The sequence below is a fragment of the Saccopteryx bilineata genome, chromosome 2 (assembly GCF_036850765.1).
Source record: "Saccopteryx bilineata isolate mSacBil1 chromosome 2, mSacBil1_pri_phased_curated, whole genome shotgun sequence".
NCBI lineage: Eukaryota > Metazoa > Chordata > Mammalia > Chiroptera > Emballonuridae > Saccopteryx > Saccopteryx bilineata.
Window position 1 is genome coordinate 355,841,076 of NC_089491.1, and position 23,164 is coordinate 355,864,239.

Consider the following 23,164-nt stretch of genomic DNA (forward strand, 5'->3'; position numbering starts at 1 on the left):
CAGCAGTAGCACCAGCCGCTCCGCCGTCGCCACCGCTGCTGCACGGAGCCCGGCGCGCTGAATGCACACTAATAGGAATGCCAAAGGAAAAATATCCTCCAGATCCTCGCAAAATTTATACCATCATGTCAGCAGAGGAGGTAGCCAATGGGAAGACATCTCACTGGGCAGAATTAAAAATCTCAGGCAATCCTTTATCCCAGGATATTATGAGTTTATACCAGGACCCAGATGGAACCTGAAAGCTACTGAATTTCATGCTTGACATCCTGCAGTTCATCTACAGCAGCTTCCTCCGAGGCCATGGATTACATTAAAAGAACGAGACCAAATTCTGCCATCAGGTAAGTAGTTTTTTATTCTTCCTTGACTATTTTCAGAAATATTTGAATGCCATTTGAGTATTGTGATGTAATGAACAGACCTTTTTACCTCCCCTGGATAGGTGGCTGTAAAAATACTAATGGATAGACTTTTTAAAACTCACACTAATGCTTATGTACAAGACTTGCCCATCTTTCACAATGATGCAACTCTTGGTTTAAAATGATTCTTCCCCCCCCCTCCCCCCAAGCTGGAAACGGGGAGAGACAGACAGACTCCCGCATGCGCCCGACCGGGATCCACCCGGCACGCCCACCAGGGGCGACGCTCTGCCCACCAGGGGCGATGCTCTGCCCTCCGGGGGGTCGCTCTGCTGAGACCAGAGCCACTCTAGCACCTGGGGCAGAGGCCAAGGAGCCATCCCCAGCGCCCAGGCCATCTTCGCTCCAATGGAGCCTTGTCTGCGGGAGGGGAAGAGAGAGACAGAGAGGAAGTGGGGGGTGTGGAGAAGCAAATGGGCGCTTCTCCTCTGTGCCCTGGCCGGGAATCGAACCCGGGTCCCCTGCACGCCAGGCCGACGCTCTACCGCTGAGCCAACCGGCCAGGGACTAAAATGATTCTTTGTACTACAGCCTTATAGGTATCATCTTCACACAGGGTATTGGGAAATGTAAGAAAAGTAATAATGAATTTTCTTCTGAAAAGTTTTAACCTACTTAGGCATTTGCCGTATTTTTTGCTCCATAAGATGCACTCCCCCCATCCCAAAAGTGGAGGGAAAATGTCCGTGTATCTTATGGAGCAAAATATATGGTATTTTATTAAATATTTTAACACATCATTTGATTCAGAATATTTTTTTTATTTTCCTCCTTAAAACCCTAGGTGTGTCTTATAGTCAGGTAAGGCTTATGAAGCGAAAAATACAGTACTCTTGTTTGAGCAAGTAGACTAATAACACTTGTGAAAGAATAATTTAGACTGAGTTTATATTTGCTATATTGGAAACAAAATATGATACAGGACCAGTGGTGTGGAAATCGTACAGGGTGAGCATCTGAGAAACTTACGAATATGGTTTAGTACCTCTAGAACTGCATTAATGTAGAAAATACAAATCTTTATCTCTGTAGAGATTAATTAGGATTTGACATCATTTATAGGGCCTTCTACTGGTTACTAGACATTTTATGATTGGTAATTCTACTTAAAATAAGGTGTTATGAATTGGTATTTCTCCAGTTGCCTTCTTTTTAATCAAAAGAGTAATAGTTTTCATGGCACCTAATTTCATTATAAAAATAACAAAAATTTTACTCTTTTATATGAAGATTAAACCAATAACTGAACACTTACACTTGAATAATTTTTAACAGGTAAATTACAGAGTTTGTTCTGTACTTTTTAAGCCCTTCTGTTATTTTTTGTTTGTTATGAAGTAAGAGGTTTCATAAAAAAAATGATTTGCTTTGGTATTGGGAAATATGGGCCGTATAACATCTTCATAGTTATATTTGCATGTACCAAAGCTTTTTTTTTTTTTTGTATTTTTCTGAAGTTGGAAACGGAGAGGCAGTCAGACAGACTCCCCGCATGCGCCCGACCGGGATCCACCCGGCCTGCCCACCAGGAGGCGATGCTCTGCCCATCTGGGGCAGAGTACTGTCGTAACCAGAGCCATTCTAGTGCCTGAGGCAGATGCCATGGAGCCATCCTCAGCGCCCGGGCCAACTTTGCTCCAGTGGAGCCTTGGCTGCGGGAGGGGAAGAGAGAGACAGAGAGGAAGGAGGGGGGGGTGAAACAGATGGGCGCTTCTCCTGTGTGCCCTGGCCGGGAATCGAACCCAGGACTCCTGCACGCCAGCCTGACGCTCTACCACTGAGCCAACCGGCCAGGGCCTATACCAAAGCTTTTTAATCCACTCATCCTCTGATGGTCTCTTGGGCTGTTTCCAGATCTTCGCTCTTGTGAACAATGCTGCCACAAACATGGGGGTGCATTTCTCCTTTTGGAGCAGTTCTATGGTGTTCTTGGAGTATATTCCAAAAAGTGGGATAGCTGGGTCAAAAGGCAGTTCGATTTTCAATTTTTTGAGGAATCTCCATACTGTTTTCCACAGTGGCTGCACCAGTCTACATTCCCACCAGCAGTGCAGGAGGGTTCCCTTTTCTCCACATCCTCGCCAGCACTTATTCTGTGTTGTTTTGTTGATGTTAACCATTCTGACTGGTGTGAGGTGATATCTCATTGTGGTTTTAATTTGCATTTCTCTAATGATTAGTGATGTTGAGCATTTTTTCATATGCCTATTGGCCATCTGTATGTCCTCTTTGGAGAAGTGTTTATTCATTTCTTTTTCCCATTTTTTGATTGGATTGTTTGTCTTCCCAGTGTTGAGATTTACAAGTTCTTTATATATCTTGGTTATTAACCCCTTATCAGATGTATTGTAAAATATGTTCTCCCATTGTGTAGTTTGTCTTTTTATTCTGTTCTTATTGTCTTTAGCTGTGCAAAAGCTTTTTAGTTTGATATAGTCCCATTTGTTTATCCTTTTATTTCACCTCACCGTGAAGATAAAATCAGCAAATATATTGCTCCGAGAGATGTCGGAGAGCTTACTGCCTATGTTTTCTTCTAAGATGCTTATGGTTTTACAGCTTACATTTAAGTCTTTTATCCATTTTGAGTTTATTTTTGTGAATGGTGTAAGCTGGTGGTCTAGTTTCATTTTTTTGCAGGTAGCTGTCCAATTTTCCCAACACCATTTGTTAGAGGCTGTCTTTACTCCATTGTATTTCCTTACCTCCTTTGTCAAATGTCAGTTGTCCATAGAGCTGTGGGTTTATTTCTGGGTTCTCTGTTCTGTTCCATTGATCTATATGCCTGTTCTTATGCTAGTACCTGGCTGTTTTGAGTACAATGGCCTTGTAGTATAACTTGATATCAGGAAGTGTGATACCTCCCACTTTATTCTTCTTTTTTAAGATTGCTGAGGCTATTTGTGTCCTCTTTTGGTTCCATATAAATTTTTGGAATATGTGTTCTATATCTTTGAAGTATGTCATTGGTATTTTAATTGGTATTGCATTGAATTTATAGATTGCTTTGGGTAATATAGACATTTTAATGATGTTTATTCTTCCTAACCATGAGCAGGGTATATGCTTCCACTTGTTTGTATCTTTCTTGATTTCTTTTATTAAGAAAGTAGGTACCCAGCAAGCAGCAGCTGCCAGCTCTCTGCAGTTGCCTCGGCAGCCCCACCCCCACCCTGAAAGCCACAACATTCTTCCCGGCTGCTTGGTGTCATCTTATCTCTAATGACTTTGAATTCTGAGCCGCTCACCTGGGAATTTATAGAAACCAAGCACAGAAGTGTCACCTGGAGGCACATAAATATTGTACGAACGGAAGGTTGGGCTGTGTCAGCACTATTTGGGGCAGTATCGCTCACCCGAAGCCCTCTGTGCAGACGCCTGCAGAGGGGCTGCCGTGAGGCTGCAGGGAGGAGGCAGAGGCGACAGGGTACTGTGTGGGTGCGGGACACCTGGTTTCTCCCCAGCTCCGCCGACCAGCCCTGACCTCAGCCAGCGTGCCTGCAGCACTCGTGGTGTGTGCTCTGTCCCTGGACAGATGAGAAGGGAGACCAGCCACCTGGCCAGAGATGAGCGGGTACTGGGAAGCACACCCAGCCCCTCCCTGCTGGCTGCCAGCTTTTTTATTATTATTTACATTGCAGTTTTGGTTTATTTCCTTCTAGACATTTTTTCCAGTGCATACATTTTAGAATAGTTATGCTGTATATACTTATAATTTACCCTGACTTTTTTATTTTTATTAATTTTAATGGGGTGACATCAATAAATCAGAGTACATATGTTCAAAGAAAACATGTCCAGGTTATCTTGTCAATCAATTATGTTGCATACCCATCCCCAAAAGTCAGATTGTCCTCCGTCACCTTCTATCTAGTCATCTTTGTGCCCCCCTTCCCCTTCCCCTGCTGGCTGCCAGCTTTTAATTATTATTATTTTTTAATAACATTGCCTACTTCCCTATCCCAATGTTTTATTTGAAAAATAAAAAAAAATAAAACTACAGGAAAGTTGAAAGAATAGTACAATGAGCAGACATATGTTCTTCACCTCATAAACCAACTGTTAACGTTTTGCTGTAATTCCTGCCCCCACCCCCATATTATACCTACGCACACACCCTTCTTTTTGGGTAAACCATTTAAAAGTCAGTTGTAGACATCATTGCCCTTCACACCCGAACACTTGCACATGGCTCTCCTCCATAACTTCAGTAGCATTTACCATACTGAGAGATTTAACATCAATGTGCTGTCCATATGCACGTTTTCTCAGTTGTCCCCAAAATAGCTTTCGTAGCTTCTCCCCCAGCCCCACCCAGGATCCAGCTGGGACCGCACATTGCATTTGGTTGTCATGTCTCTTTAGTCTCCCTTTGATCTAGAATAATCCCTCTGCTTATGTGTGTATGCATCCATGATGTGGACTTTTGTGAGATGTCCAAACCAGCGTCTTCTAAAAAATACCACAATCTGGAATATGGCGTGATTGTTTCTCCCTGATGAGATTTGAATGCTTGGCCAGATTCTTGGACAGATGCCACTTCCTGTTGCATCACTCAAGGAGGCAGGATGTGCAGCATGGCCCTGTCCTTTGGTCATGGGGTTATGGTGGGTCCGTCAGGTCTCCCCATCATAAAGGTACCCAGACTCCCTTTGTAATTACTAGGTCACCTGCAGGTGGTTCTTGGAGAATCTGTGAATATCCTGTTTCTCAGCAGACAGTCACTCCAAACTTTCATTATTTAAAGAGTTCTCCTTTCTCCCACTCAACCACTTTCTCCCCCACCCCTTTTAATTACTTGCACTATAGATGCATAGGATCTTTTAAAAGTCTTGTGTGTTATAGGCCCTGGCCGGTTGGCTCAGTGGTAGACCATCGGCCTGGCGTACAGAAGTCCTGGGTTCGATTCCCGGCCAGGGCACACAGGAGAAGCGCCCATCTGCTTCTCCACCCGTCCCCCTCTCCTTCCTCTCTGTCTCTCTCTTCCCCTCCCTCAGCCAAGGCTCCACTGGAGCAAAGTTTGCCCAGGTGCTGAGGATGACTCTGTGGCCTCTGCCTCAGGCGCTAGAATGGCTCTGATTGCGGCAGAGAGACGCCCCAAGATGGGCAGAGCATCGCCCCCTGGTGGGCATGCCTGGTGGATCCCGGTGGGGCACATGCGGGAGTCTGTCTGACTGTCTCCCCGTTTCCAGTTTCGGAAAAATACCAAAAAAAAAAAGTCTTCTTTGTTATAGTCTAAGGCTCTCGCTATTATTATTACTATTTTTTTATTCGGCGAGAATGGGAGGCAGAGACATACTCCTGCATGCACCCCAATTCGGATCTACCTGGCAAGCCCACTAGGAGGCAATGCTCTGCCCACCTGGGGCATTGCTCTGTTGCTCAGCAACTGAGCTTTCTCAGTGCCTGAGGCGGAGACCATGGAGCCATCCATCCTCAACGCTGGGGCCAACTCACTCCAATCAAGCCATGGCTGCAGGAGGGGAAGAGAGAGAGAGAGAAATGAGAGGGGAAAGGGAGGAGAAGCAGATGATTGCCTCTCCTGTGTGCCCTGACTAGGATTCAAACCCAGGACATCCACATGCCAGGCTGATGCTCTACCACTGAGCAAACTGGCCAGGGCCTTGTCACTATTATTTTTGATGTTCAAATTGTCTCAAATTTGACCAGTAGGAACTCCTTGGTGCTGGCTGCTGGTCCTTTGGACACTCCCTGTCATTCCCTGAGCTCTTCCCTGCTTTGCTGCATGGAGAGCAGCTCTAGGCTCCACTGCATTCACCCCGCCCTCGTCAGCCATTTCTCTGGAGTGCCCTGACTGGTTCCCATCTGCGGGGATGGGGTGTATAAATCAAGATCTGGTGCTCACTGCTGCTGGTGAGACACTGCGTCCAGACCCTTTCAGTGCACAGAGCCAGGAGGAAAATCAGAAGTCCGTACCGAGACTGTAGGACTTCACCCTGACCCCTGTCGTTCCACACATGGCTCCTTTATCTCTGTGTAGCCCTGGCTCCCGACAGTAACACCAGCGTACTTCAGTCACCCCTCGTGGATTTAGAGTAGCTGTGCCTGTCTCCCTCCCTTCCCAAGCCCACTAAGCAGAGCTCAGGATTTCTTTGCAGACTTTGTTGTCCTTAAACAAGGACGAAGAGTGTATCTTCCGAGCGCTGAGTCGGCGGGCCACTTGAATGAACTTTTTTCTATGTGGGTGTGACCATGTTCCAATAAAACTTGATTCACCGAAAGAGGCGGCAGGTTGGTGTCGCCCGAGGGTCATTGTTGGCAGCCCTCTGGTCCAGAGCATCAGCAGTTCCTGGCACAAGGTTAGCAGGTGGTGACTAGCCATGCCAGGACCATAGGGGCCGAGTGGCCAGGAAGTGCCGGGCCTTCGGAACCCAGAGGAGGGGCACGTTGGGTTGATGGTGGTAGGCCTTTCTCAGGGACAAGCAGGATAGAGGCCACATGGAGGGTAAGGTGGCCCCCCCACTCTTGGGTCCCCAAGACTGGCCAGGGATTAGAGGAGGGGTCTGGAGGTGAGAAATGGGCAGCCACGAGCTGGGTTGGGGTGCCAGGTGGGCAGTGTCTCACCTAGACCCGGTTGGGAGGACAGCAGAGCTGGCTGGGCATGCAGCCTCCCTTGGCAATTTCTGAGCTCCTTTCTGGGCAAGTGAATACCCAGCTGGGAGACAAAATAAGCTGTGTGGCTTGTCAGCACCGAGCCCGGGGGAAGCCAGGGCTGGGCCTCGTGCCGCCCCCACCCCCGATGCTGTGCTCGGCTTCCTTAGCCCCCCTTGTTGGGCACCTGTGATGCTGGCATGTCACTGCTCCTGTCCTGTGTGCCCAGGAGCCCCAGCCAGGACTCCTGAGACCTGGCTCCTATGAGCAGGCTCCTGGCATGGGGAGGGGTGCTGGGGACCCCAGAGAGAACTCGAGTACGGGGGTGGGGGGCTGGAGCCACGGCACTGTTGTTCATATGTACCTTTGCCCTTCCCCACCCGCCCTACTCATGCAAAGCCCTCTGGGCTCGGAGACAGACTTGTTATACCTCTGGAGAAATGAGCCTGGATTTCCACTGCTGACTTCTCTTTTAATTAGATTCTGACAGCAGCATGCAGGGCTGGCTGGCTACAAGTTCAGGTGCAGCTTTCTGTGGTTCCAGGCCTCTCGGTTCAGCTTTTTCAGAGGCAGGAAGTGCTCACTTGTCCGCAGGAGCCGGGTGGGAGTCTTGCGGCACATGTGTGGGCGCACATCGCCTTCCTGATGGTGCGTGTGTTGGCACATTCGTGTACGAGTGTGTGCGAACTGCCTTTTCAGAAGCCTGGACAAGGCGTGTTGGGCAACCCCTTCCATCCTGGTCCCCGTCCGTTTGCCCAGCTGTTTGCTGAGGGTGGGCGCTACTATAGGAGGTCAGGTTGGACTCGAGTGTCTCACCTGTGATTGGGGTTGGGGGTTCCTTGGCGGCCCTTTCTCAGCAGGGCCCCTCCGGGGGGGGGGTGTCCTGTTAGAACCACGCAAACTAGGTGTCCCGCCGGTGTGTGGGCCTTCGGGAACGTTGTCTGCAGTGCAGGCTGGTCCAGGAAGGTAATGTCCCCCCACCAGGGTTCCCTCAAAGGATGAGCCTCTCAAGAAAAGAGGACTGTGGTGGCTGGGTGAGAAAGGGGATGGGATTAAGCAAACCAAACTGACAAACAAAACTCAGACAACAGTATGGTGACAGTCAGAGGGAAAGGGGATGGGGTAGGTAGGAGAGGGTAAAGGGGGGGACAAACGGTGATGGGAGGAGACCTGACGGGGGGTGGTGTGCACATAATACTATATACAGGTGATGTGTTATAGAATTGTACACCTGAAACCTATATAATTTTGTTAACCAAGGTTACCCTGATAAATTTTATTAAAAACCAGAAAGGAACTAGGAGGCAGCATTGCCAGGGCTCTGGGCAGCAAATTTGAGGGGAAGGCCAGAGAAATGGAAATTCCCCCCCCTCCCCAGCCCCATACTTCAATGAACTGGGCCCGGCTTTGTGGCGGCTGAGAGGGGTTTTTCTTCACTCAGATTCCAGAGGCTCCCTGGCTGAGCCGCTGAGCCTCCAGCACCCAGGTCCTCGCTGGGGTGGGGGTCGGGCACCGAGGAAAGAGGGACAGAGAGCCCCCAATCTGAGGGAGGAAACAGCTTCCTGGCCTCTGAGAGTGCACAGCCTGATGTGATACCCCCTTCTCGCCCCTGGGGATCCCCCACTTCGATGGAGACATGTGCCCCCAGCATGTCACAGATGAGGAACTTCCTGTTTGGGAGAGAGCTAAGCTGCTTCTCTCAGGTTCCCCCTAGTAAGGGTGAGCTGTAGAGCCCCACCTCCCGACAGCAGGACATCTTTCTGCCTCTTCCCCACCCCTCCTCTGGGATCCTTGGCTTTCCTGTTCTCACAGCCCTCGGGCCACGCCGTCCTGGGCTGCAGAGCTCAGCCATCAGGGACGAGCTTAGAAAAAGCAATTTTGTTGGCCATCTCAAAGTCTTGGTCTCCTGGGCCTTGCATTCAGATTAGAAATAAGCTTTAAGTTCATTAACCAAGCTCCCCATGGAGGACCCCCTAGCCCTCACCAGCTTCTTTATCTCCTTAGGAAACCTCTTGGTGATTTGAGTCAGGATGGAGTCAGGGCTGAAGGACTGGCTAGATCTACAGCAAAACAAACCGAGTCATGTTACTGCCACCACTTGTTCACTAAGCTCATTTGAGGCCCATCATTCCAACCTCCTGCCACACACAGCTGATGAACTGACCTCCTTTCAAAGGTATACCTAGTCATGTCATTTACCCCCTCAGCCCCCTCCAGCACTTACATACAATCAGACTCTTCACTGTGGATTTCAAGGTGGCCTGGTGTCACTTGGCCCTGCCAACCTCTCCCTGCCTTGTCTTAACCACCATGCTCTCTATACTGACCACCTTTCTGTTTCTCAGGTATGGCAAACTCATTCCTGCCCCAGGGCCTTTGTACCTGCTGTGCCCCTCTGCCTGGAATGCTCTTCCCCTCACCACTCTCATTATCCCAGGCCTGATTCCTTTACATTTTTTATGACTCTGGTTAAATGCTACCTCCTAGAGAGACCTTCCCTGGCCACCCAATCTCAGTGGCTCCCAACATTTTTCCTGTGCAGTGGTTATTGTTATTTGGAGTAGTCTTTATCTGTTTATTTGTTTCAATTGTCTCCTCACTAGGAACACGCCCTTCATGAGCTGAGAACAGGCCCCTTGCTTATCTCATTCATCACCACCTTCCCAGCACCTAAACTCACGTCAGGTACATAGTAGGAGCGCAAGGACATCTGTTAGCTGAATTAGACCATAATAGAAACTGGGCCTGCACTGAGCTCCTCTTCACCCAGGTGCCTATAATCCTCATGGCAGCTTCCACTTACAACTGGGAAACTGAGGCACAGGCTTGTAAAGTTATTGAGGAAATGAGATTTAACAGCAGATCTGATATCAAATACATGCACGCTCTGTCCAATGTCTTCCTGCAGTTTTGGGTTCTATGATCTTTATAGATAAGATGGCAACAACAGAAAACTGGGGAGGAGGAAACGCACCGGGCGCTGCCCCGGACTAGTCCTCAGTGTTTGGGTTTCTCCTCCCTGGCACTTCTTCCCCTACTTAGCTTCTATGGCATTCACATTCTCCGGTGTTCTTTACCCAGCCACTGTCCATAAACGGTTGTGAACGGATGTGGAACAGTCCACCCTGTGGATGCGTCAGAGTTCCCTGACTGTCCCCAGTGGCGGGACACTAAAGTTGTTGCCAGCCTGCTGTCCTGGACTTGTCCATATCTGAGTACCAACCAGAGGTTGTAGAGGGAACACAAGTGTCCACCCATTCCCTCTGTGACCAGATTTTTTTTTTCTGAAGTTGGAAACGGGGAGGCAGTCAGACAGACTCCCACATGTGCCAGACCGGGATCCACCCGGCATGCCCACCAGGGGGCGATGCTCTGCCCATCTGGGGCGTTGCTCTGTTGCAACCAGAACCATTCTAGCGCCTGAGGCAGAGGCCATGGAGCCATCCTCAGCGCCCGGGCCAACTTTGCTCCAGTGGAGCCTTGGCTGCGGAAGGGGAAGAGAGAGACAGAGAGGAAGGAGAGGAGGAGGGGTGGAGAAGCAGATGGGCACTCCTCCTGTGTGCCCTGGCTGGGAATCAAACCCAGGACTCCTGCACGCCAGGCCAACGCTCTACCACTGAGCCAAATGGCCAGGGCCCTGTGACCAGATTTTACTGTGCGCTGGTCCCTGCGCTGAGCAGGGGGTACTGGAGGGCCCGTGGCTCGCTGTCTGTTGTTGCAGTTCGCAGTCTGGGTGGGAGGGGCTGAGCAGAGCCACACATAGTATAGGTGTCTCCGGGCAGGACAGACAGTGGAGGATGGCGTGCAGAAGGACGTGGCCGGGGGTGCCTCATGGAAGAGAGATGTCACCCCGAGGGGAGTCTTGAGATGCTGAAAAGCTGTACTTGAGAGGGCAGTGGGTGATGTACGTAGCACATAGGTGGAGGGGCAGCCCCATGGCTTGTCCTGAGCATCCATCCAGCACAGGCCTTGGCTGGCCTGGAGTGTGGGCAGGCTGACCGGAGAGAGCTGAGGCCAAGGCAGACCCAGAATGCCGAGTCAGAGCTGGGACTTCGTCCTCAGTGGGCGGGAACACGGATTGTCTTCTCTCTTTAAAAAAGAGGTCTTTTTCTTGGAGATCAAAATTGTATATAAACCTATTTTAAAAAATCAAAGAGCATAGATTGGTTCATCCCATCTCATTTCCTGGGAGAAAATACTTTTCACCTGTTTCTGTTTTAATTCACCTGGCGCTTTCCATATGTCTCTTCCTTGTCTCTCTGCTGGCTCCTGATTTATCGATTTGGACATTCTGTGTTGCTTCCCCGCTGTCAAAGATGAGGATTTGGCTCACAGCACCTGCCTCCCTTCCCAGTAGTTGTGTTGGTTGCCTCCGTAACTTAGATAAGACATAGGCAGCTACTTCTTCCCGTTGACTTTCGGCTGTCATTCTCCTGTGTCATGGTGGTGTGCTAAAGCCTGGTCCTGTCAACTCCCAAGGGTTGAGTGCGGGTGAATTTCTCCTGCTCTTTGTTTAGTGATATTGTGTAGGCAGCTTGAGACTGGCCCTGTTAGAAGTATTTACACCACGGGAACTGGCAGACATGACATACCGGGATGTCCTTGCCTGTTAAAGTTACCAAATGCCACTGCCAGGCTTCTGAGGTTTCCTTCTGGCCTCGGCCTTTCAGGCAGAGGCTGGATTAGCTTGGCCCCCAGGTGTTTGGCTGGCAGGCCTGGCCCAGCACCAACACCTGCCACTCTGTCACAGCAAAGCTTTGAGGTGCACCAGGATGAGGCCGTGAGCGTGACACACATGGTGAAGGTGGGCAGCGGTGTCTGGATGGCCTTCTCCGGCTCCTCCATCTGCCTCTTCCACATGGAGACGCTGGAGCACCTGCAGGAGATCAGCATCGCCACCAGGACCACCTTCCTCCTGCCGGGTGAGGCCTTAAGGGGTGGGGCTTTGTCCCGGCTGTCCTGGGCCTGTGGAGGGAGGGAGGCAGCTGACATTGGTGGAGCAATTTCCATGGCTGGGCAGGGGAGCATTTGGTCCAGCCCATCTCATTAACCCCTGCAGTAGCCTTGAGTCAGCCTTGGAAACTGGGCTTCCAAGGGGGAATGTGGCAGGTTTAGAATTTGAACCCAGGCCTGTCATGCTAAAGCCCTGTTGCTGTCATCACGTGTCCCCTCCCTGCAGCACAGTGGGCTCCAGCTCACAGGAAGTGAGGCTCCCAGCTCAGCAGGGTCTCCCAAGTCAGGCCTGTCTGCATCTGCCAGTCCCTCAGGTGGATAAAAATCCCAGTTCTGCCTCAAGTCACTTATAGGATGAGGCGAAGGGAAAGAGAGAAGGCCGAGCAAGGGGCTCTTTCCTTAGAGGTTTTGCTAAAGAAGGCAGCTGTCCCTTTCCGTTCACTGGCTGGGGTTTGGAGGTTGGGGGAGGGCCTAAGGCTTGAACAGCATCCCCCTGGGGCCTGAGCGTCCTCCTGCACAGCTGTTTGTGAGGCATGGTGGAGAGGATTAGGGTTGGAGGGCACTTACCTGTCCACCCCTGCCCCTCCATCTGTCTGAGACCTGGATGGAATCAGCTCCAGGCGACACCCTTCCCATCTGCTGCTCAGGCCACTGCCCAGACCCCCACAGGCTGTGCTGGGTGGGGGGGGGGCAGAGTGGACACTGCTCAGGGCCCAGTCCTGCTTAGAGCAGTCCACAGAGCCAGCAGACATCAGCTTACCTTGCCTCCTCCCTTGGCCCATCTTCCTCTAGACAGAAAGACTGACCCATGGCTGGTCTGGGAGGATGAAGAAACTTTGTCTTATGCGAACACTGCAGGCTGGGCTGGTTTAGCCCTGGAAGGGTGCTGGGGCCAGGGACACAGAGCAGGCATGGCAGGCTGGGGGCCCGAAGCTAACTGTTACCAGGACTCGACAGATGGGCTGGGTGTGTGCTGAGCCGGGAGACTGGCCTCCCTGTCTTGTGAGGCTAGGCCAAGGGCAGGCAGGCCAGTCAGCACTTTGGGGGCTGTGGGGGCCTTTGTCTTATACCAGAGGCCTGGTCCCTAACTTCAGATAGGGTGCCTGGAAATCACTCTGGCTTCTGCTTCCTACCAGCTAGTCACAACTGTCTTCAAGTCTGGACTTGTGGCCACAGCATCTGGTGGTTACTAACAATCAGATCAACAACAAAGAGCAGTAGTCTCTAACTACCACCCAGCCATGAGCCTTACAATGAGCTAGGTCTCAAGCGCTTTACCTACAGGATCTTATTTCATCTGAACCCCAGGAGGTGGGGGTTGTCCCCATTGCACAGATGTGGAAACTGAGGTTTGTTTGGCAGGTCAAGAGGCTGCTCTGTGGCCATACAGCCAGTCAGAGGCAGGACTGGAAGTGACGAAAGGTCAGACTCACTTCAGAGCCCCACTGTGTGTAATAAGGGAAGAGATGACGTCAGAGGTGGCCAGAGTTCTGGCTCTACCACTGTTGGGCCTCTGGAAGGTCTCTTCACCCCCTGGAGCCTCTGGTCCCTCGTGGCACTGGAGGTGGTTCCTGGCTCTGGGTAAATGCCATTAGGCTGGGAAGACACCTTCCCCAGATCTTGGGTTTGGTAGGTACACCAGGAGAAGAAATACCTCCCTAACAGTTTCCCTCAGGTGCGGAATGTTCCCTGGGGTATGAGTAGGGACTTGTGGGACCTGTGTTATGGGTCTTCCCTTTTTCTTTCTTTCTTTTTTTTTTTTTTTTTTTTTTTTTTTGCAGTTTTAGTTTTATTGTATTTCTTAGGATTTAGTCATTATACAAAGTAAATCAATTTTAACTGCAATAAATGTGTCTCTAACCCTGGCCGGTTGGCTCAGCGGTAGAGCGTCGGCCTAGCGTGCGGAGGACCCGGGTTTGATTCCTGGCCAGGGCACACAGGAGAAGCGCCCATTTGCTACTCCACCCCTCTGCCGCGCCTTCCTCTCTGTCTCTCTCTTCCCCTCCCGCAGCCAAGGCTCCATTGGAGCAAAGATGGCCCGGGCGCTGGGGATGGCTCTGTGGCCTCTGCCTCAGGCGCTAGAGTGGCTCTGGCCGCAACATGGCGACGCCCAGGATGGGCAGAGCATCGCCCCCTGGTGGGCAGAGCGTCGCCCCCCATGGTGGGCGTGCCGGGTGGATCCTGGTCGGGCGCATGCGGGAGTCTGTCTGACTGTCTCTGTCTCCAGCTTCAGAAAAAAAAAAATGCGCAAAAGAAAAATAAATAAATAAATAAATAAATAAATAAATAAATAAATGTGTCTCTATATCACAAAAATATTTCCACATTCATGCTGATAGCTAAATTATTTCAAGTTAGTAGAACAAGGAGAAAAATGGATAATCTTATGGGCCTTCCTAATCTTCTCGGTGTCATTCGTGGGCACAGAGGAGATAGGAAGGAAGCGTAGCAATCATCATGTGGCTGGAGGGGGCTCCCACCACGTGGCTGACCCACCATGTGGGTTTAAACGTGCTCTCACAGCCACAGGCTGACTTGTCCTTTGCAGTTACCCTTTAAAGATGGAAAGAGTGTTTATCCCTGTGGAATTTTTTCAGAGCCAGGTAAACTGAGGCCAAGGAGGGCGAGTGATTGGCCTAAGGTCACACTGCTGATGTGGCCGGAGCCAGGATGCAGGTTGCATACTTACTGTGCAGCGTCCCCCTTCGTGGGCCTCAGTTTCCCCATCTGTACATCGAGGGGCCGAGATTTGAGTCAGAATATGACCAAAGCCACATTGGGCAGACCAGAGAGAGCCCGGAGTCGGACAGGTCCTGCTGGGGTCCTGGCTCTGCCGCCTTCCAGCCCTGTGACTGGGAGCCCGTGGGGAACCTTTCTGACCCTTCGTCCCTGCCCCTCGGGGAGGTGGGTGTGGGCCTGAGACCGTACGATCCCGAGCTTGAGTAAGCCTCAGTCCCCAGTGCTACTGTTCACTGCCATCATCTCCATCATGTCTTCTGGGCCATCCCTGCCCCCTGTCACACTGGGCCCCGTCAGCCATGCATTAGAAGGGCTCCTTGCTCACTCCCGACCCTCCGAGTCCGCGCCCTTTCCTCAGGTACATCGGAGCAGACATTGCTCTGCTTCCTGGGCATGTCTGGGGCGGAGGTCGAGGTTCCTGGACTTACAGCCCTTGGCCTGCTCCCCTAGGCCTGACCTGACTAGTCCTAATCACAACACCAGGGAGCCCAGGGCCTGCCAGGCCAGGGCCCTCCAACCCCGAGGGAAGCTGGGCCACAGCTAGCCACAAGCAGAGGGGGCCTTCAAACCCACCCCACCCTGTGCCCCTGCAAAGAACAACAGAGCAGGATTCTTAAATTCTTTATTAGAAATATTTTAAAAGGCTTTTTAACTATTTTCTCTTCCCCCACACCAGCAAATGAAATAATTGCATCACTAGTAATAAATGTGTTCCTCCTTTAAGCGTGGATTTTTTTAAGGGAACGTTAACAATTTATCAGGCTTCCTCCCCCCCACCCCACCCCTGACCCCTGTCTTCCACTTGTGTACCCGACTGGTATTAAAGCATTTTAGAACCTAAACTCCTTCATCCTCTTAAACTGGACGGGTCATTAATAAAATGTTCTCCGAGAGCCTGAGCTTTTTAAAGTTGTATATCTCCAGATAGATGGCTTGGGTGAGTTGAATACTGCTGCATTCAAGTCTCTGTGATAAAATATTTATCCACCATTAGAATTTTTTTTTTTCCTTTTCGGACTGTTTGTGAAGTGCCTAGCTCTCTTCCTCCAGGCAGAGCGGGGAGGAGGAAGGGCCCCAAAATGAGGTCTGATGATGAAGTCATTTCTCAGTTCCAGCATCTCTTTCATTTCTCGCTGCCTTCCTTTCGCTGGCTGGCCGGGTTTCTGCTGTCTGGGGGATGGGGAGGTGTTGGGCTGAGCCGCAAGGATGCACAGACATCTGGAAATGGTCTCCTCCTGGTCTCCGGGGGCCCTGGGGAAAAAGGAGGTGAGACACACGAAATGAAACATTTGCCACTGTTCCCACTCTTGGCTTTATCGTTTTGGCAGGTTTATGGCTCTGGTGGAACTGATCTTAAGACGTTAGAGTCTAGGTCCTTTTAATAATTACAGCTATTATCCTAATAGCCTCCATATATTGATTGTATAGTAGGCCTAAGAGCTGTGCTCAACTGTGTATCTATATTATCTCTCTTTGGATATAGATGTATATTTCTAATAATCATAAAATAGAGCAAGGTGGGTTTGTAATATTCATTGATCAATGGAAGTACTTGTTAATTCATACAGGGAGTAAGTGACATCAACACCCATGTCCTTTTTCACCTCTCTCGTTCATTCATTTACCCATTTACTCAGATACGTTTTGAGTGTCTGCCATGGGCCATCGTACTAGGGAATCGATGTTGATCACCCAGATAAACCTCTGCCCTCAGGAGGCTTACATTTGGGTCAGTGAACAGTAAATAAGCAAAGGGGAAAAGAGGGTAGTTATAGACCCTGGCTAGGGCGAGAAGGGAAGATGGCTGGTGCAAGAGAAAGCTGGAGCTTCTTGCTCTGATTCCCTGGGGGTGGTAGTGCCACTCTGGGACAGGAGTTTGGAGCCCACACTTTCTGGGTTGACGCAGGTGTGGGGCAGAGCCCCAGCTTCACCGACCCCCAGATACTGTTTGTGAAATAGTCCCTGTTGTCAGGTGATGAACAGGCTTTTTTTTTTTTCAGTGTGGTTTGCATTTCCACATTGAATCAATAACATGAATATGACTTTTTGAGTTTGCATCATATCGCCAGACTCATATATCCCACTGCGTGCTGACAGCTCCACTTGGCTTTCTAGTGTGCATCTCAAACAACACATCTTGGACTAACCCCCCCCCCAGGCCTGCTTCTCCCCCACCTCAGTCGATGGCACTGCCGTGAACCCAGCTGCTAGAGACAAAAACCCTCAGAGTTGTCCCTGATTCCTCTCCTTTTCCCCCTCCCAATCTAGTCTGCCAACAGGTCTGGGATTCTGCTCCAAACAGATCTTGAACCTGTTGGCTTCTCATTATCTCCCTGACACCACTGTGTCTTGGCTACCTCCATCTTGCACACCCCCTTCTTCCTCCAATCCTCTGGCACACTGCTAAAACACTCCTCTAAGATCAGGTCTATCACTCACCTGGTAGTTTCTCATCACGTTCAGAATTAACAGTCACAGTCCTTACCCTCACCCATCTACTCTCCTAACCTCTATCCAGCCATCTTGGTTTGCCTTTGTCCCTGAGCTGCACTGGCTTCAGTCTGTTCCACTGACCTGCTAAACACATATCTGTCACAGGGCCTTTATACATGCTGTCTCCAGGGCTTTTTGTTCAGGTCCTGGTGTGGCTGCCTCTTCCTTGTCATCCTGATCTCACATCCTCACACCGGCCTCCTCATCCTTCCTGGAGGCAGACTGAGGCATGAAGACTTAGAAATCCTTCCCCCACTCTGCTCTATCACCACATGGGAATCTTCTGCCTAGTATTTATATTTCTTGTTTATGTTTTCACATCCTCTTTCTTCTCCACAGGGCTGCACTGATGTGGTAGCCACTATTAAAATTCAATGAAATTAAAAATTCAGTCTCTCTGTCCCACTAGTCACATTTTAAGTGCCCAGTCAGTAGTCACAGATGGTTAATGGCTACATAACTGGACAGCTTAGTAGAGAACATTAGCATCAAACCAGAAATTTCTAGAGTGTTTGCTCCTCAAGAGCAGAACTTTGTGTGTGTGTGTGTGTGTGTAGTTCCTTCCTGCTGTGCCTCCAGCACCGAGTGTAGAATCCCGCACAGTGTAGGCGCCCAGGATGTCCCAGGTGCAGAGTGGACGGGTCAGTGACGATACAGCACACTGCATTAGATGAGCGGTGTGAGCCCAAGATGGAAACCCTGCTTCTGGGGTGACTGTGTAGCCCCACCATCCACCTCTGAGACTACCTGCCCTGCAGAAGAGGCCCGAACACTGATATATAGGGACCTGAGGCAGTTTGCTCAAGAGCAGAGGCAGTGGGAGCACCCGGCTATAATAAGCAGAGGCCTGAGCTCAGCTCCCACCTGCACTCACCAGCTGGGAGAACTCTTCAGACCTTAATATCCTCATCTGAAAAATGGGCATAACATCCAGTAGTCAGCAAACTCATTAGTCAACAGAGCCAAATGTCAACAGTACAACGATTGAAATGTCTTTTGAGAGCCAAAATTTTTAAACTTAAACTATATAGGTAGGTACATTCCTTATCGAAGTAGCGCCCACACGTGGTATTTTGTGGAAGAGCCACAGTGAAGGGGCCAAAGAGCTGCATGTGGCTCACGAGCCACAGTTTGCTGACCACTGCCTCTCAATGGTTGCAAGGCTTCCGTCAGACTAGAGCAAGCACGCGAGTGCTGTCCACACAGCAAAGCAGTATTTCTCAAAGTGCGGTCCCTGGACCAGCAGCGTCGGTGACACCTGGGAACTTGCTAGAAATGTGGTTTGGAGCCTCACCTCTTGGGGTTGGCCCCTGGCTTGTGAGCCCCCCTGGGGTGCTGGTGCATGCCCGGGTTGAGGACCACTGCTCTCAGCATCATATCACCTGTGCTGTGGCGTTGTTATTGCCGAGATGCGTGGCATGAATTGGAATTTCCTTTGAGGGGAGAATAGGCCCCTCTCAGCAGGGCAGGAGGATTCAGGCCAGAAGCGAGGCAGCCCTCCGGAAAGGCAGGAGTCTGCTCCCAGTCTCCCCCTCACACCCATTCTCATTGACCAGAACCGTTCGCAATGGAACAGTCGCGATAACGGCAGACAGCGCCTGCCCGTGCACACCACGTATCTGGCACTGGCCTCGGTGATGTAGTCATTGACTCATTCCATCCTCAGGACAAGGCTATGAAATATCATCACTGTTCGCTCTTGCAGGTGCGGAAATGACGACCAGAGAGGTTTAGGGACTGGCTCTAGGTCACATAGCCAGGAAGTGGCAGAGCTGGGGTTTAAACCCAACGTCTGGTCCCAGAGCCTTGTGTGCTATGCAGCCCACACTGTTCTTCCTCCCTGTGAAGAGCAGTGGGACCCTCCCTGCCATCGCCTTTGGCTAAAATGAAGAGGCCACACCCAGGGGATGGCCAACAAGAACTAACGGGGGCTGACATCCTCCCTGGAGGAAGGGCCCACGTGAGCAAAATGTCAAGCCTGGGCTAGAAATTTAGGGGCTGCTACCTAAACCATTCACCAGTTTGCCCTGCTTCTCGTATCCACCTTGGCCCACTCCCCATGCATCCCACCTGCACCAACATCCTCTTCACCCTCAAACCCACACCTTCACAGGCCTCCCTGGTGTCACTCCCCAGGTGGCTGGTTGTGACCCCGATGCGGGCTGGCCTGGCCGTACCCATTATGCCTGAGAACCCGGCCACTGCGTGCAGGGAGCTGACGTGGGTCCGCACGGTTCTCTGTGGCGTTGCCTCATTGCAGCCTCGCAGCAGCCCCACGTAACTCGGGAGGAAAAAAGAGGCTGGGTGAAGGGGGCACTCAGCTCGGGATCTCAGGGCTGGACGCCAGCCAGGTCAGCCTCCTGAGCCCCAGCTCTTAACCACACCCCTCCCAGCTTCTCCTTTGTTTCCCTGGAGAAGTCTGGATTGTACCATTTCCTCAATTTGAGGTGGCCCCCAGAACCCACTGCTGTCCCCCAAGGAGGGTGTGCTGCGCATGCTGGCCTCTCCGTCTCTGCAGGCCAGAAGCAGCTCTGCATCACCAGCCTCCTGATCTGCCAGGGTCTGCTCTGGGTGGGCACCAACCAGGGTGTCATCGTCCTACTGCCTGTGCCTTGGCTGGAAGGCATCCCTAAGATCACAAGTAAGGTCTGAGATGGTGGGAAGCCTAGGACTGTGGGCACAGAGACCCAAGCGATCAGCTCTCTGCGGGCGAATTCCCGAAGGAAGGACGTGGTGTGGCGGAGCTTGTGCTGGGCTTCCAGAATGAGTTACAGAATTGGGTGGGCGGGAAGGGCTCTCCAGGTGGAGGCAATGGCTCGGGCAAGGCACAGCCATGAGGGTGGCTTGGGCAGGGAGCTGCGGCACTTTCACACTGAGGCTCCCCAAGTGGCTTATAGGGTCACTCCTGTGCTGCTTCATCCACCCCTCCAAAGACAGTAGACCTGAAGCATGGGAGAGCCCTACCCCAGACCCATGGCCCCCTGGCAAGGTTCCAATGTAGATTACAGTTACCAAAAGAAACAAACACAAAACCCCAGCAAAAACCAACAAGCAGAAAGTTCTCCCAGAGACCTGTGTGAGTGCCTCGCTTAATGTTTGGGACCTTTGGGCCCCTTCTTTCTGCCCCATTCCTGCAGGGAAAGGCATGGTCTCCCTCAACAGTCACTGTGGGCCTGTGACCTTACGGGCAGTGGCCACCAGCATCTTGGCCCTCGACATCCTGCAGAGTGAGCCAGAAGAGGCCGAGGGCCCAAGGGCCGAGGAGGACAAGCCAGACAGGCAGGCTCCTGAGCCTGCACCCACACCCTCCAGTCACGTGGGCTGAGAGCTGACACGCAAGAAGGGCATTCTCCTGCAGTACCGCCTGCACTCCACGGCCCACCTCCCTGGCCCGCTGCTCTCTGTGCGGGAGCCCATGGCTGCCGACGGCTCCACCATGGAGCACAGCAAGGAGGACGGCTCCATCTATGAGATGGCCGACGACCTCGACGTCTGGGTGCGCAGCCGGCCCGGCACCCGCAATGCCCATCGCAAGGAGATCTACTCCATGGCCATCATCTCTGGCGGGCAGGGCTACTGGAACTTTGGCAGTGCCTCGGGCGTGGGCGGGAGGCCGGCCTCGTGTGGGGATACCGACAGCACCCTCCTCATCTGGCAGGTGCCATTGACGCTATAGCCTTCCGCCCTCGCCCCCCAGGGTGCACAGCTGCAGCCATGCCGGGCCCTCGCTGGCCATGGCCCTTCAGCTGTCCAGGGTCTCCCAGGAGTGCAGGAAGAATCTCCTTCCAGGGCCCTGTGGACAGCCCCGAGTCTCTAGGAACCACCCCAGGCAGACGGGCCTGGGTCTCTAGTAGCTATATTGACAGAGCAGAGGAAAACCTCTTCCTTGTTTTGAAAAAAATAAAATTTAGAGTGTTTGGGGAAGGGGTTTGGGTTTGTGGAGAGGGAAGACTCCTCTGGAAGAAATGGCCTTTTTAAAAACAAAACTCAAAACCTCACAAATGCCTGGCAAGCCCAGCGCCTCTAGTAGGGGCTGAGCAGGGCTCAGAAGCGGCCTACAGGGAGGGCGTGCGTGTGTATGAGAGCGTGTGGGCTGGTGTGTGAATACATTAAGGTCTACCGGAAAGTTCTGTCCGTTTCTATCACAAGTTTTGACACGTAAGCATGTTTATTTGGCGCATGTGTGCCTCTCTATTTTTATCACTTAATGTATACATACTGACGTAGCAAATTAAAACAAAGTTGATTCACGTTAGTCTTATCTGTGAAGCAATAGAGTACCCATGGCTACTGATAAAGTTCATATACGCCATTGCATTGTATACGAATTTCAACAAGGAAGAAATGCTGCAGAAGCATGTAGAAATTTATTGAAAGTGTTTGGTGAAGGTACAGTTTCTGATAGGACATGCAGAAGATGGTTTGAAAAATTCAAAACAGGTGATTTCAACCTTTCTGATAAGCCACGTTCTGGGTGACCATCTTTGATCGATGACGATGTTGTTAAGACCATGTTGGAGCAAGATCCTTTTCTGACAACACCGGAGGTCGCAGAAAGGCTTAATTCAGCTCAGCAAACCATTTCGGACCATATTCGGAAGATAGGATTGGTGTGGAAATATATTTTTAATAAAGTTTATTGATGGTAAGAAAAATTTGTATTTTGTTTTATTCCAAAAACGGACAGAACTTTCCAGTAGACCTTATATATATATATAAATACGTATATATATGGTGTATATTATCTGTGTATAAATCAAGTCTGTACATATTGGAGCTCTGGAAGATGCTGGAATAAAAGGTGAGAATAATGTCAGTACTTGAATTGAGGGGTTCTTTTTGAGATGTGGTCGGAGCAGGGACAGAGCTACTGTCACTGGACAGGGATTGTTCTGGAGCCGGGTGTGACACTGTGTCAGCAGGAGTGGCCAAGGGCAGGCACCGGGAAGACCCTGCCACAAGAGCAGGCCCCAGACCTGTGCTGTTCGATGTGGTCACCATGGGTCACAAAATGGCTATTCAATTTTTAAAATTAATTAAAGTAAATGACAATTCCTGTGTCTCAGTCCCGTTAGCCACATTTCTGGTGTGGCTTGGAGAGCCCCACAACGCGACTGCCAATGGCATTGGACAGCACTGAGATGACTGTTCCCATTGTCCCAGAAAGGTCCCTTCTGCTTGAGAGGAGGCTCTTGGGAGCTTCTTTTCTGAATATTTTTTGAAAAAAAAAATGTCTGGGCCCACAGCTTCGAAGTGGTATGGAGGCAGGAGGCCTCAGCTCTGCCAACCTGGGCGGGAAGGAAGCTTCACTGTGGAAGGTGGGGTCTGGAGCTGTTGCTATGGGCAACAGAGTAAGGCAGGGAGGCAGCTGAGGTCCCTGGGTGTGAGGGGAATGGGGTGAGCTCTGGGTGGTGGGAGCGGAGCCCAGGCTGTGGGGGGATGTTGGCAGGTAGGGCTGCCTGGGGCTCTGGCTTTCCTCTTCTGGCTCTGTCTCCATCCTTATATTTCTAGAGCTGCCTACAATGAATAAAACAAAACCCAAACCCACCACCTAAAAGGGAAGTATTTTTTCCACCTTCCCACCCATCCACCCCTCTGTCATCTGTCTGCGTGTCTGTCCACCCACCCATCCATCTGTTCTTCCTTCCATACTCGCTGACAGCAGCAGCCAGGACGCAGGGAGAAGGAAGCAAGACTCAGTGGAGATGGGAGGCAAACCTCTCACCTGGACCCGGCCACGAAGCTCGATGACGCTCTGGGAACATGCGAGAAGAGCCACCATGGAGAGGACGTTCAGCTGGGTCCTAACCACCTGGTGGGATTGTACCCACCGGAGGAGTCATGTACTCACCTCTTTGAAAACCTCTCGAACTTCTGCTAGACTCAGGCACTGTGTTCGTTGCTGGGGCCGTGGAGGTGATCAAGGCAGTGGTCACTGCTGC